The sequence below is a fragment of the Pholis gunnellus genome (assembly GCF_910591455.1).
Source record: "Pholis gunnellus genome assembly, chromosome: 7".
NCBI classification, from domain to species: domain Eukaryota; kingdom Metazoa; phylum Chordata; class Actinopteri; order Perciformes; family Pholidae; genus Pholis; species Pholis gunnellus.
Genome location: NC_136533.1, coordinates 4,642,124 through 4,657,327, shown reverse-complemented (window position 1 = coordinate 4,657,327; position 15,204 = coordinate 4,642,124). Strand labels below are relative to the sequence as shown.

General features: G+C 44.7%; 1 protein-coding gene across 1 annotated transcript in view; it reads left to right on the top strand.

Moving 5' to 3' along the window:
• Window positions 1–15,204, top strand: part of LOC306698169 (transcription factor SOX-6-like) — a 106,989-nt gene that overhangs the window by 3,246 nt on the left and 88,539 nt on the right. Inside the window, exon 2 of the mRNA XM_079162373.1 lies at window positions 11,930–11,999. The gene's annotated coding sequence lies outside the window, so the exon portion shown is untranslated. The remainder of the gene's footprint in view (window positions 1–11,929; window positions 12,000–15,204) is intronic.

Here is a 15,204-nt window from a genome sequence, read left to right as displayed (position 1 = left end):
AACTCCTCTTAATGCAATGCAAGGCCAACCTCAGGATCTAATTGTCATACTTAGAAATCTATCCATTGCTCACACGTTATTCTAATTTGTCACATATTTCTTTGATTCTGAGAGACCCCCCCTCCGGTGTTGCCCAGAGAGACTCTTAAGTGTCAGAGAGAGGGGAAGAGCAGTTGGAGAGACTGAAGATTAAGAGATCTGACGGCTGAGCGAAAGAGGGAGAGATGGAGGGAGTGCATGAACAGAGGAGGTGGAGGAATGCTCTTGAGTTTTGACATTTGCGTCTGCCAGTTTGCCATTCATCAGACATCACCCCCCTGACATGCAAAAATAAATAATCACAGTTATAGGAAGCAGCATCATGTTTAACCTCTTCAGCATCACTGGGATTTTATTCACCCCGTCTATTATCGCTCTTCCATCTGACCACCGTGTTTGCACATTCAAGTGTTTGCACTCGTTTATTTTGTATTTCTTTTGAAGATGTCATTCACCTTCCTCGGAAAACCGTCGCTCCACCATGTTAAGCCTGTGGCCGATCCAGTTGAGTCTTAATTATTTGTTGCCGGGGCTTTGAAAAAGACACCAGCCCCCAAATTGGACATGTGTTGTACAAACACAAATTAAACATTTAGCCCTAAGTATTTCTCCCTGGGTCCTAAGTGCATATTAGTCAGCCTATACTTATCTGTGGCCCGACGGCACACCCAAATTGCAGTGTTGCTGCTGAAAAAGAAAGGTTGAGGCCCCCGGAGGATGAGCACTTGAAGCACACTGGCAGATGCCCATACGTTTCTAAAACCACAATGCAAGCTTAGGTGTGTGTGTGAAGGATTAATATGTGCATGTTTATGGGTTTCTATGTCTTTTTGTGATTGTCCACTTAAACAAATCCGTCAAATGTTCCTCTGTGCATTCTGACAGTGTGTTTTTTGCATGCTAGTGTGTTATAGGTACGTGTGTGTGTGTTTGCAGACTACCAATGTATATGTATGTTTGCATGTCCTTGTGCACACTGAGGTGTGTACGAAAGCCTTTGTCTGTGTCTCGTGATGTGTCCTTGCCATGTGTGTCTTTACTGGGCGGCCTTTCTGCCTGCACGTATGTATGTTCATGTATGTTCTTGACTCTGTGTGTGTGAGTGTGTGTGTATGTGTGTGTGTGTGTGTGTGCCCTGCTGGGTGGGCGTACTGCTCCGCGGATCCCTCCTCTGTTCTCCACCGGCGCATAACCTTGGAAACAGCTTCCTCATTTCCCCCCTTAGAGCGGAGAATAACGAGGGGCCGCGCTCATTCTCCTCTCTCTCAATGGTCGGAGTAACCTTTCCTTTCCGTCGCCGATCCTCCAGCACCTGCTCCCCACCATCCAATTTCAAAACTCAGAATAAGAGCTTACCTGACACACCAGCTCCTAGTGACAACAGCATTCCCTCTACACACTCACACACACACACACACACACACACACTCCTTCTTCCTCTTCACTTCCCATCTTAACGTAAGTTATAAGGGCGACATCTTTGTTCGGATGTCCTCGTCACATTTCTCAGCAGCTCGTAAGTCCTATAGAGCTGCTTGAGTTCAAGAAGTTTATCCTCTTCCTCGACCTTTTTCTCTCCCTGACTTTTGCTTTAGGCATCAGGGTGTGTGTGACAACAACAATGGCTATTATGTACCTGCAGAGGGATTGAGTAAGATTCATAAATGCGTGGTTTACATAAGAGCCTTTGACAAATGACTGCTGCAGTGTGAACACAGTCACAGACCTGGCGTCCTGCCTTGAGAGAAAATAACAAGGGGGTGGCTTAAATCCACACTTGACTGAAGCCTTTTTATAGATTGCCTGCAATCGTTGTCGCCTGCACCGTTGTCGTTGTTATTTTTCTGTTTCCTTGCTTGTTTTGTGATCTGTGAACAACTCGGCGTGGCAAACCGCAGCATCGCTCCCGCTGCTCTCTCACTTTTTGTCAAGTGGAAAAACTCACCATGAGACTCTCCGGCAGCAGATCACACAGAGCTGCCGTCCCTCTGAGTTGTTGAAAATACATTTTTTAAAACATAGGAACTCAGTAAGTCATTTTTTTGAATGCGCCAAACAATCAGACTCATCATGTCTGTACACATACTAGGTACTGCAGGAGAAACGTAGTTTTGGGAGGCCAGGTCAACGTTTGTTCTTGCATCCTGAGTCCTCTCAGAAGGAAAACTAAATGACATTTGCTTCATTTTGCATATAGTCACATTGACTGCTTCTTCAGAGTATTTGAAGCGCTCGGGAAACATTTTCACGTCGATCCGACCCCGCTGACCACGCTGACCTGCCCCAAACAGATGTTCCCTTTTTAGAGTAGGACACTTCTTATTATTCTCACCCCAAAAGAAACAGAAGATTCTCTGATGTTGCTTGAAAAATAGATTAGCTACCCCCAGTAATTATTCATTGCTGTTTGGTCATGGAAACCCCATCATTCTGACTTTATTGTTTCACTTTAAAGAGGCCGAATCGTCATAAAAAGACATAATTCAGACTGTTTCTTTCTTGGTTGCACTTGACGGGCGACTAAGCTTTGCCAGGAGCAGCAGCCAAATCAACGGAAAAAAGGAGTCCAGGAAAAATGTCCCACACAGTTAAATCTGTGCTAATTCATGGGCATAACATACCAGATTAAAGAGTTGTGGTCGGTTCTCTTTGTTTCAGACGGCAGACTTTTTGGTGAATTTCATACTAGACTGCAAGGTGACCAGGTGACTGACACTGGCACTCAAGTGGCTCTTTATCTGTCAGTCTGTAGTTGTGGCCTTGGATTGCTGCAGCGGCAGATGCTCCTGACGATTTTACAGAAAAGGGAAATCACATGTGAGCATGTCCGCATGTCCAGGAGGTTCAGCCTTTTCTGCTCCTTCCACTTCCTGTTGGTCTATCAGTCTGTCTTCAAATGGAGATGTGTTTTTCTCAACTCTACAGGAAGGTGTTGTTACTAAATGATTCTCCCCTCAGTAATATTAGTAGGTAAATGCTCTAAGATGACTCCCAACTTCAATAAGAGCCTTCAGTGTGCTTTACATAATGCAGGGAGTCAATATGGGACAATGGGTGTCATCAGCAAATATCTCCTGGTTTGTGTGGTTTTAAGAACCAGATGGGTGGGGCTCCATCTAAAAGACAATACAAGCGCCTGAAAGTTTTTACAATCAAATGAAAGTCTTTGAAGATGCATTTACTCGTCATTCGCAAAGAAAATAAATTATTCCAATTCCAATATCTGTTTAATGTTAACGCACGAATCACTCTCAGGTGCTCTGCTTGTTTGCTTTGCTATGCTTACGATTTTCAATAGAAGTTGTTTCCAGAGTCACTGGAAGTACAAGACTGGAAGTTTATTTTTGAGCTTTCACCAAAACGTAAAGGAAAAGAAAAAAGAACTGCGCTGAAAGCCAGGATAGGAAAAAGAGGGTGTGTAACCTTCACAAGAACAATTGTCTGTGAGACAAATATGACAAACATTTTGTCAAATGTAAGAATGCATTGGGGGAAAAACATGCCAAAATATAATTTAAAGGGGCACTCCAGCAATTTAGTGTTGCACCTCCAGAAAGTAGGGGGTCTTGTGGAGGACAGATTTCAGAACAAATCGTCCAAATTGAAGCAGCTTGTGATCAGATATCTTTTGTGTTCCCTAGTTTGGGTAGAGCTCCAAAACTGCTCAAACCTACATTTCCCGAAATGCAAGGGCGGCATGACTGACCTTGCAAAGAAATGAATCTGTGATATATCATACGATATGAAACAATCGAAGACATTTTCACCTTAGAATTAACACATTTCAAAATTAAATGCAGCAAGCTAGAACAAAATTAAGAGGCCAGAAAAACAATTTTGTGTGCTAGTAAACAATTTAATCATAAACACATTGGCTGTATAAATCTGAATGGTGATGACAGCGAAATAAGCATTTACCACAAAGCATGGTAAACGAGACGGGGGCCGTGTTTCAAGACGGGTTGGCTGGTTCACCGACATCACAGCAGAACCCTCGCACCGACGACAGTCCGCCCCCGTTGATTGTCAGGGACAGGTCCTCGCAGCATGCAGCCATAACCGGGAAAACCGAAATATTATGTAGTTTGCCTCAGCAGAATTGCAAGATTAGCCGTGGACAGACACAGAGGTGCACATTCACTCCCACACGCGACCGATCGCTTGATCCTTTTGTCGGAGATAATTAGGCGTCCTCTAGAAGAATGTTTCTCCCTTTGTTCAAGCAATTCATGAAGTACTTATTAAATTCGGAAATTTGTGACAGTTAAGCTTTTACTCCTGACAAGGTGGACTGCAATTTTAAAACAAATGCAAACGAGCCCGGCAGGATTGTGCTCTGAGCTCATGTTTACATTGTTTTTACAGTTTGATTCTGCTCCTCCCATCCACAGAAGCTCACCCTCCTCTAAAAGCAGGCCGGCTAACCTTCACTTAACCACTCGTAGTGGTTTGGAGTAATGGGGCGTGGCAGCAGGGTTTTCGGGGTGCGAGGCCTCTGAAATGACCCTGCGGTAAAGTAGTGCGGGCCAAGATAGCGTGGTCCCACCCACTGAAAAGCCCATATCCAATTGGTCGTTGTCCAGCTTGTCCACGCAGGGCGTTGCTAGGCCGTAAAGAAGTCTTTAATCGAGCCGTTGTCATCATGAGACGGTGGTGAGTGTTTTGGCTCGCGATGGAGAGATAGAGGCAACAGCAAAAAAAAGAGGGAGAAAGAGCTGGGGATCTACTTTCTGGCTGAGAATAGAAATGCACCGCTTGATGGACAGCTCTGAGAGTGGCAAGTCTTCACGAAACACACACATGAGGTTCATTCCTTGTGTCATGAAGTTCCCAGGGCTATATGGTGCCTGGGAACGTATTCATAAAAGAGAGTTCTCCTGACACACGCTCCTGGCTCATGTCTATTTTTCATACGGTATGCTATGTTCTGCACACGCTGTTGGATTAACACAAGTGTGGAGTGTGGTGTTCAGTGATGACGGGGTGTGCAGAGGAGTGGCGCTGGCTCGGGTATCGAGCTGACTGGGCTCAGACCTCAGGTTTCCGCCACGTAATCCAACACACTTTACATGGTATGGCGGACGGCGGCGCCGTGGCCCCGCTGACATTTGTGCCAGAGGGTTCCACGCACACAAGAATAGGCAAGACGCACTCAATGGCAACGTTAGCAGCATTGTGCGTGGGACCCACCTGTTGGGCTTTTTTTCACGTGTCTAACACGAACCGTATGTTTTGTTTTACCGTTCAGCCTGAGATGAGACTACAATGGAAACAACCAATCAGGTGAATCATACTACTGTATTGTTAAAGGTAGTTAATTTGGCTTGGCGGGCAGCCGGTGTGTAACTGAATAAAATGGCCCTTTGCCACAGTCCCTCAAGTCGATGGTTCCCTGTAGGAGGGACTGCTGTTTTCAGGGGGGGAAAATCGCTGCCTCAGCAAGCTGTTTAGTCTCATGCTCAAGGAGCTTACACTGTGTCTCCCTGTTTAATATGGGAAACATACGTAGGCTGGCCTGTGATGTCAATTGTTATTGCTGGAGGCCTGCTATAGGAAAAAAAAAAAAATCTCATTTGCCTTTGTAAAGCACTGTAGTGAAAAGGAGCTTATGTCATAAAGACGCTATTGTGGCCTGCCATGCGTGTGTGTGAGTGTGTGTGTCTTTAAGTGTCACCTACTTTGACTCACACATTGTGGATTGCACGTGTGTTTCCTCACATTTGCACAGGTTTCAATGGACAAAGGTTTCTGCTGCAGTTTGTTCACTGCTCGCACTAAGGGAGTTAAGCGGCGCTTTTGTGCCGTACCTTTATGAATGAGAGCTGCTATTGTAGCTGCCATAAATTATTGCATATTTCTGTCGTGCAGCTCCATGATTTTTGCTGGATGGAGGTTAAGGTACAAGATAATGACGGGGATGATGGAGGAGGTCATAGTGCGTCAGCTCAAACAGAACCAGAAATGCAACCAATTTGACATAACCCCACTTACACAAAGGAACGAGGTATTATTAATGCTTTTTATTGAATAAAACCCGTCAATCCAGTTCCACATGTAGAGCTGTTTCTGTGGCCCGCAGGGGTTGAACTGCTACATTTCCAAATGAGTGTAAATGTGTCAGTGTTGCTTAAAATATCATACATACTCGATCCACTTTCCCCGGATTATTTAATCTTTTCTAACAGCTCCAAATTGATAGTGTGAGCAGCATCGTAAAATAACAAAAAATGCAGCGTAGTGGATATCAGATCAATAACTGTTAGGCATGAAATCACTCAGACTGAATCTCACTGACCTCTAGCAGGCGAGAAGCAGCAACAATGCTCATATGCATGTATGAAATTTCTTTCTGCGGAAAAATCAAGTAACGGAAAAATGTCTTCATCCTCAGTAAACGTTTGTATCGCGCTTTAAAATGAAATACGTGTATTATTTCTTTAGTAAAAAACCTTCCACCTCACTGCAACAAGAAAGAGCAGTGTGGGGAGGAGGAGTTTGGATCTGGCACATCAGATAAACTGTATGTTTGATTTCTCTTATGAATACAAATTGGAGACACATGTGGGAGGAGAAGATTGAAGTAAAACATTTGATATTTATTGCTACCACTGTTGTTTTTTTTCATCCATTCCTGACGACCACCTCTTCCATCTCAGCGAGCCTCCCCTCACATTCAGCTTCTCCGTGTTTTACGGAGCAGCAGATTTGTGTGCTGTCTTCTAAATCATTTACCTCTCTCGCAGATTACTCCCCGCTGGAATATTGGCCCGACGGACGTTTTTTTTTCTTCCCTCCCTCCGCTTCCCCAGTGGACTCATTTACATTTATGCACGCAGCAATTAATTACAGGCTGGCGCTGGCCTTGTAAATTAGAGGGAGCCGAGGTCGGCCTCATTATTGCCCCTGACAGTTAAAGCCTTGTTTGGGTTGTGACAAGGTTGACTTCGGGCTGGGACAGTGGAAGCTCAGCAGTGGTTGGCTGGTCTTCATACATCTGATATCACTTTGCAGCAAATGAAGAAAATTTACTTTCTTGATGAATACGATATTTTGTTATCGTTTTCTTTTTTTTACTTACTGGAAACAAAACTCCATTTTCAATATTCCAGAAAATATTTTCTTCTCTTTGCAGCCATAGGTCATCATTCCAGGCCTTGTGTTTTGCCTTCAGCCTCATGCCTTCTGTGTGTTTTGGGGGTCTTTCATCCAAATACTTGTGGAGGTTATTTTTTTTCTATAGACCCGGGAGTCAGACAGGCGACTTCTCACGGTATTGGTCTTTTCATGCGAAGACGCTCCAACTTTTTTCCGGCTCTTTTCCCGACAAGGCCCTCCTTTCTTCTCTGTCACGCAGCGATGTGTTTGTGCATACCTTACCAGCTTGACAAAAGAAGGGAGAGATCCTATTCACTTCTGCCTTTGACATTCGCCTCTTGTTTTTACAATCTTTCCAAGGCGTGCTGTTTGCACAGTGGAACAGGCTTTGTCTTGAAGAAGCGGGACAATGGCGAGCGCCATAATGTAATCTCCTAAGGGTAGTGAGCAGAGGGGCGAGGTTTAGATGTATGTGCTGGCGCTTGCCCCTACCAACCCTCTCCCTCCCTTCTGCCCTTTACTTTTGCAATATTTCATGTTAACAGCGACTTAGGAGAGAATACATGTTGTCACTTAAGCCTCTCTAATGTTCACCTAGGTCTTTTGTGAAGGGAACACAAAGGCTTTTCACTCATGCAAACATCCCCTTCCCTCATTCCACCTATTAAAGGTGTTCTGTGTAGCAGTTTGCCCACCCACATGCATATCTGCAGCCCCGTGTTAGCAACATAACCACAAAGCATTTATATTGAAACATTATCTTTCCCCCACCTGAAGTAAGTGTTTTATCAGCTTAAACCAACCACACACATGGGATCAAAGTTCTGTGCTGTGTACCGATCAAGCACCCTTCGACATCTGTCCAGTGTAAGAAGGTCAGTGTGCCTCAACCCCAGTAAGATTAAACAATGCTCGAAAACCTACACCTCCCGCACCTCTCCGACATCTTTATTTAAGTGGGGCTGCATGCTGCATGCGTCTGAAAATCTTAAACTATCTCATATTTTGGAAGCGTTTGGAGGTGAGACAGCAGGCTAGGTTTGAACTCTCTCAAGCTCTCTTTTTTTCATTCTTCACACAACTACTTCTGCTCCTGCTTCTGCAAAATCATTAGATAAAGCGTGAAACCTCAGAAGTCTCAGGTTTGACATCTATCAGTGTCAATTTGTGATTGATTGTGTTTGAAATGCAGCAAAATAATAGATCAGCGATAATTGGAGAATAAGTTGCTTGAAACATTACGAGGCCCGTACAACATGGCCAGCCGACCTCTGAGAGTCAACGTGTGCTATAAACTCATCGTTTATGGGTCAAGTTAACCTCATTCTGGTTAAATTGCCCATATGATTAGTTGGAACCATATTTCGTTTCCTATGGTGCAGACATGGAAGTGGCAGCACGGAGCCTCATGTGGCGCTAAGCTCATTGAGAGAGCTTCTGTCTCATAGAGATCCATTGTTCTTACTCCAGTGCGTCCGCGTCTGCACAAGTGGCATTGACAGCTGCAACAAGACAACATTTGGGACTGTGCATATTTTGTTGCGTTTGAATGCGTGCATTCATTGTGCAGGTGCAGGCATCGCTCCGAATGTAATACAGTATATCTCCTTGACGTGCAACATATCTCTTACCTCTCTTGTTACTGATGTCAAGGCTTTGCCTTTGCAAAAAAAGCAAGGCCTTTTAGTTTTGCTGCTCCAAGTTGCTTTCGCAGCGGTATGGTAACATGTGTCGTTTTACAGCAGTTGGACAGTGGGCCAAAAAGGTAGCTGTTGCTTCCTGCAGTTGTCAGGAGGAGCCTGGGATGGCTTCATAGCCTGGGTCCCTTATGTCAGCTCCCCTCAGAGGTGGAAGAGAATGTATCTCATAATAATCCCATCACACAAAATGGACAGGCTCTAGGACAGAGATATTCAGTTCACAAACTGTGTTTCATGGTTGTGTCTTCCATGTTTTGCATCGTAATATTTTTTTGTTTTTTGTAAATCAATAGCACAACATTTTATCTTGACCAAACTTTCTTTGTCTTGGCTCTTGGTTTAGGATTCTGAAGCCTCAGTTTAAAAAAAAAACTTCTGTATAGATGTTGCAGTTCACAGAGAGTTAATATTCTTGAAACGCGTTATTGAAATCTTGTGCCACACCCTCAATGAGTGCAGTATAGTTAAACCTTTGCACGCACAGTTATTTACATTCATCTTCCCTGCACCACACCTCATTTCTACATATTAACAAAGTGAAAGTGCACCTTTAAACAAATGTATCTAGAGATTATTCACATGTCAGTGTATGCAGAAAATGCACGGGCCGTTTTGTGCAGAATTCTTGTAGGTTAGTGTGAATGCCAATGTGTGCCTGCACACAAGGCTTTTGCCGAATGTGTGTGTGTGTGTGTGAGAGAGAGCATGTGCGTTTTGCGGCAACTCTCCTGAACTGGGCAGCCAGCTGTCTCTCTGATTACCCAGCATCCTCCAGGTGTCAGATCTGCCATCTGCAGATGAGTGGCAGGGCGTGTGGAGAGCGGAGGAATGGAGGGAAGAGAGGGGGTAAAAACAAAAAAACGCCAAGAAAAAAAAAGAAGAGGCGAGGAAAGAGAATAACTGGTTCTGAAGACATCTGGAACGTGTTCAGACGGGTCAGCTAGAGGCGCAGAGTGTGAACGGCGCTCCACTGAAAAGGTGGCTTAAAAAGGTTTTTTTTGGGCAATACTGCTTCTTCTCCACACAAAAAGGAAAGAAAGAAAGAAGTTGCAGCTCACAGAAGTGTTTACAGGGGTATTTCACACAAGCGTGTTTTTGCCGACTATTTGTTACCATTATTATTATCACAAGAAACTCTTAGCGTAAGAGCCTTTGAGTTGTTTTAGTCAGAATTGCCCGTAATTGTGCCCTGAGAGGAAAAAGAGAGATCCAAGAGAGAATCATTTGGTTGATTAATATAAAGGCATGAATAAAAGATCATACATGCCCAGTGTTTGCTTTTTTCTTCATTGTTCTCAATTAGCCTCAAATTGTGGAATCAAAGGCCTGTTTGTGTTGTGCTCTTTGTGCAACTTAGATGTTGTGTTGGGGCGCCGCCGTGGTGCATAGCGTCAGAGAAATGCTGCCGTGCTGTGTTTTGTTGCTCGTCTGTGCGTGAACTGAGTCTCTCTTCATCCACTTCTGGTCTTCCTTTAATTAGCCGCCTCCCACTCTCAATTAAGACTCGTTCGCATCCTCTCTCAACTTAGGGGCCGTACTAGGGGCGGTCCCCATTCTGAACATGGTACCTTCAAAGCGCTCTGTCGGCAGTTTGACCTCTTTGATGTTATTATTTGTTTTCTGTGACCCCTGGTTTAGCGAATGGGCTGATTGCAGTGTGTGCTTGTGTGCGTGTGAGGCTATAACGCTGACCCCAGGTTAGCTGTCCGAGTCAGTGTGGTCTATTTAAACCAGGCAGCCCAGGAACGATTAGCTGTCCTCTTGATGAGAGTGGTCCCCCCCCCCCCCCCTCCGCCATCTCATTTTCTTCAATTTTTTTGAAATAAATATCGGGCATCACTAACTCTATTAAGACAGATTTACTACTTCAAAGCTTCGTACAAGAACTGCGCTGTTTGTCGTTTGTAAGACTCTGCGTGTGTGCCGTTGTTTGTGCAGTTAAAATGCTTTGCGAGAGATACACTGATCCTCTGTTGGCTCTGCTGAGGACTTCACACAGGACCTCTGTTCTGTCCTGAGCGTCCACTACAGAGGGACCTCAGGCGGCTCCAGAGTGCCTTCACTGGGCTCCAAAAGCACGTTTCAATCCAAATTTTCATACTTTGTCAAACCTCAATTTGTTAGCGGGATGTGAAGAATTTGGTCAGTGTCCATCAAAATGCACCCTGATGCGTATGGCAACACGCTCCTTTAAAGGGTTGGTTCACCCGCAATTAAATAAACCTCTTGTGCCATGCAGATAGTTTTGGTTTTACTTGCCAAGGCTTTAAAGGGGACATAAGGTCATAAGACATAAATTCAGCTTCATACTTGAATTTTGGGTTTCTACTAGAACATTTTTACATGCTGTGATGAAAAACACATTATTCTTCTCATACTGTCTGTCTAAAGATACCTGCTTTCACCCTCTGTCTGAAACGCTTCGTTTTAGCGCCTGTCTCTTTAAGCCCCCTCCCAAAAAAGCTTTGTCTGCTCAGATTGGCTTGTGAGAAAAAATAGAGTGCACCTTTTCAAAGGTTGTTTTCAAGCTGTGGGCAGCATATTGTAATATTCTGAGCCTGCATTTGAAACATGATTTCTGATTGAAGCAGCCCACAAAAAAACTGACTGTGTTATCTTATTTCACATATTGTTGGTTGGTGGGCACTCCAGATACCCGTATGTATATACCACATATAACGTATGTGCAACAGCACTGACAAAGTGAGTTTTTCATGATATGTCCCCTTAAAGATATTTATGATAGCATGATAATAAGAGAGTTTCTTCCCCTTCCGCAATCACATTTTGAAAGAAAAAAAATAAATCAGCAACATCTCATCCCAGAAACATGGGTGCTATTTCTTTGGTAGAATGTAGGCCTAGCTATAGTGAAAACTGTGACTGTAAAATTAGATTTAATTCCCCAGAAAATCATCTATCTTTGCAACCTGGACAAAAAAATCAAAACTATCTGTAGGCGAATGTGGCAAAATATATTTTTTGGGGGTGAAATGTCTCTTTTATTGATGGTGCTGATGCTATACGTGCTTGAGGAAAGTAATTTTTAAAGAAGCATGATAATAAATATTTTCCTCTGTTTTGCTCTTTTCCAGGTGACGTTCATGAATTTTAAAGTCATCCAGAAGTGAGAAGAGGGTGTTGGAGTTGAAGTCTCTTATTTCTGTAAGTTTCCCTAATTTACTGATATGAACAACTTTTATTTCCTTCCACTGTGACGTTGCCAGCTTCCGTATGCTCTTTGTGCCACATGCTGTTTGGCACTTTGGATGATTGCTCCCACCAAAATGGCAGATAATAAGCTTTTATAGAGAACACATGATTGTTTCCTCGGAGCGGTAACGGAGCAACACTTGCCTGTGTTCGTGGCGGTTTCGCAGCGGCAGAACAGCACGCAAAGTGTGTGTGTGTGTGTGTGTAGGTGTGTGTGTGTTCACGTTAACAAAACTGTAGCTGACTCTGTGCATGTTCACTGCCTCGGCACATACAGAACGCTTTTGATTTGTTTCACGGCTAACGCAGACCTCCACTCCCGGTTAGTATTCGGCCCTGTGCAGCCCTCAATAGCTGCTTTCACTTTGGTGAAGAAAGGGGTCTTTTAAAGACTCGCCCAGGCGTCACTCCAGGAAGCTTTCAGCGCCGGGACCTACAGTATGCCTTTTAATGGACTTTCTCTCTGTGAGCAATAAAGATTATATCTGGAGTCAAATAGTGCTGTAGGTAACACTAGCCCAAATTAAGCTAGTGAGGCCGATCTTGATGGCTTCAGCAGAGTTGGGAGACATATGAAATGTACAGATGGGAGAGGTTGGATAAAAGAGCGATCTGACCATCTGGCTAATCCTCCTGTTTAAGAATACTTATTAAGGCCCTCTCTAGTGGCCCTTGAGCCGTGTCACTGCTAGGTCAACAAGTGGCCTCACTGGCAACTTGCTCGCACAGTGGACAGACAAGCCTCAGTGTTCTGTTGTGGGTGATAATCTGTGTCCCGCTGGCTGGTGGAGGAGTTCGGTTTCAAAGGCTTGATTTATGGCTCGTGTAAATCGTGTTGTATCACAATCTGGAGTTATGGTTCCCACCCAGGGGGGTCGAGACCCTATTAAGGGGTTATACTGGCCTGTGACAAGATGTTACAAGTAGACAAAGCTTCATTTTAAGGGCTCACAAGTCAAAAGACACTGATTTGGAGCAACTAACATGGCGCAACGTCGGCTGAAAGATACTTTTCAATACATTGGAGGATGATATTTTCAGGATTTGAACAGCAATAAAATAATCCAAACATCACAGTAATCAATACAGGCCTCATCCGTTTACTTCCTCTGGCTAATTGCCCTGCGTTTGAAGAAAGAAATTGTGTCATTATCGGGGAAAACCGGACCACTTAGGTCCCTTTTAATTCCATTGAAACTCCCTTAACTTCATCAATTCATCTAGAAACTTGAAATGACGTTATTGAGTCTTTTAAAATGCAATTGCTTTTCAGATCTAATTACATGGTGGTGAGATGACAAGTGGCCCCTTCCAACAAAATTACCGTCTCTATAGGGTGCCGATCGTGTCATGACAGGAACAATTTATGATATCTTTGTTTTACAAGACTTTTGGAAGGAAGTGGTTGCAATTTGTTGGAGGATTTGCTAAGTCAAGGCCTTACTGTACACGCTGCATCTTTTGGCTTTGATCAGAGGAGCTGGGGGCGTGTCTGTGACTAATGCTTCAGATGATCTGACATCACTGGACATCTCAGGTTCGTATTGGTCACACTGTGTTTATCGTCGGAGCGTGGAGAACTACATCCAGATTCTTATTTGTGCATTAAAAATCTGTTTAGTGCTTGATAAGGGAAATACGATCACGGATCATTTAGTGCCGCCAGTGTGTGTTACTCTGTGCGGCGTGGCGTTTATAGATGTAAGAATGCTGAACATTAAGTCATAGTCTGTAAGTAGCGGTGAGAAAGAGTCTGAGAAAAGATTTCAGCCGCACCGTGCATCATGACAGGCCTATTTGCGGAGCTTTGTTGTTACGCATGGTTGCTGTAATGGCAGTCATTTGCAAAGAGTTAGACAAGTTACCAGACAGCAAGCAGCCATTGGGCCGATTTGGGTTAAGCTAACGAGCAAATGAGCTAATGAACTCACTGAGGTTACCTGTTTGGCTTCCCCAAAAACAATGTCCGTCTCTGCGTCTTTACTTCGGCTTTGTATGTGAACTTCACTGCGTCGCAGTGCAAGACGAATCACCGCTGCTAATGGGCAGCGTCTAACAGAATCTAATGCAGTTTCTCAGTACTTAACCTTATGTTAACAGTGAGCTATTATGCCCTCTTGAGCTCGGACATCTACCTAATTGATCTGATTTGTCCACACATATGAAATGTCCACTTAGGTCTAGGGTGGACAGAATGCCTTGCGGTAAGGGAACCTCATTCAACGGTGGGAAAAACAGAGCTGAAACTCCAGCGATCCATTCGCCGCGCTCCAACTCGGCACATCCGTTCATGTGCGCCAGCTCGCCGGCACATGTGCGACATGTACATATGTTTGTGTGTTATGCATTTAGTTGTTTTCCAGGCGTTGTCTGCATCAATTTATTTGTGTTTGCGCTCGCATGCGTGTTTGTGTTTTGCACACTCATGCCTCATCAACATCCCGTCTGAGGTCCCCATCTGGTTCGCTTTTAGAAGAGGCTCGTGGAGCTGCGGCGGGCCGGGGCTTTAAGGCAGGGCCGGGCCAGCAGCGGTTCCTCCCCACTTACACATAAATCCACGGTGCGAGGCGCTCTGCCAGAAACAGTATAGACCGACCCTCGTGGCTACTTCCCAAACCACCCAAGCTCATACCCCACTTTCTCTCTTCTATTGCCCTTGAAATGGGGCCTGCTCTAAATATTATCTCCCCTTGTGCTTTATCCCTCCGTTTATCCCTAAGTCGGCAGGGAGAAGAAAGGAGCCGTGGGGCTGAGTCACTTTTTCCCCTCACTTCTCCTCTCTCCAAAACCGCAGGCAGCGGCAGCGGCTTCCTGGAGATGAGCGCTTTTGTCTGTTGTGTGACCGCTGCGGCTTTAGGCAGATCCTCCTCTGATGAGGTAATGCTCAGGCTGGATGAGGAGGCAGAGTGAGAGAGGAGGGAGGTGAAGGAGGAGAGCGGTCTCCGGATCTATATTTGAACCTTTTGATTTATCCAGGGAAAGGGTACTTTATGGGGATGCATGCTCCTCTTCAGCAAACACCCCGCTCCACATGGAGGCCGCTGCACAGATCCACACCTACTTGGAGGTGGCCAGAGCCGCTGGTTATCGGCTGGTGCCTGCTGGTCTTCTCCACTGCAGCATCTGCGGGCGCTTTGATGAGTCAACAGTTGAGGGA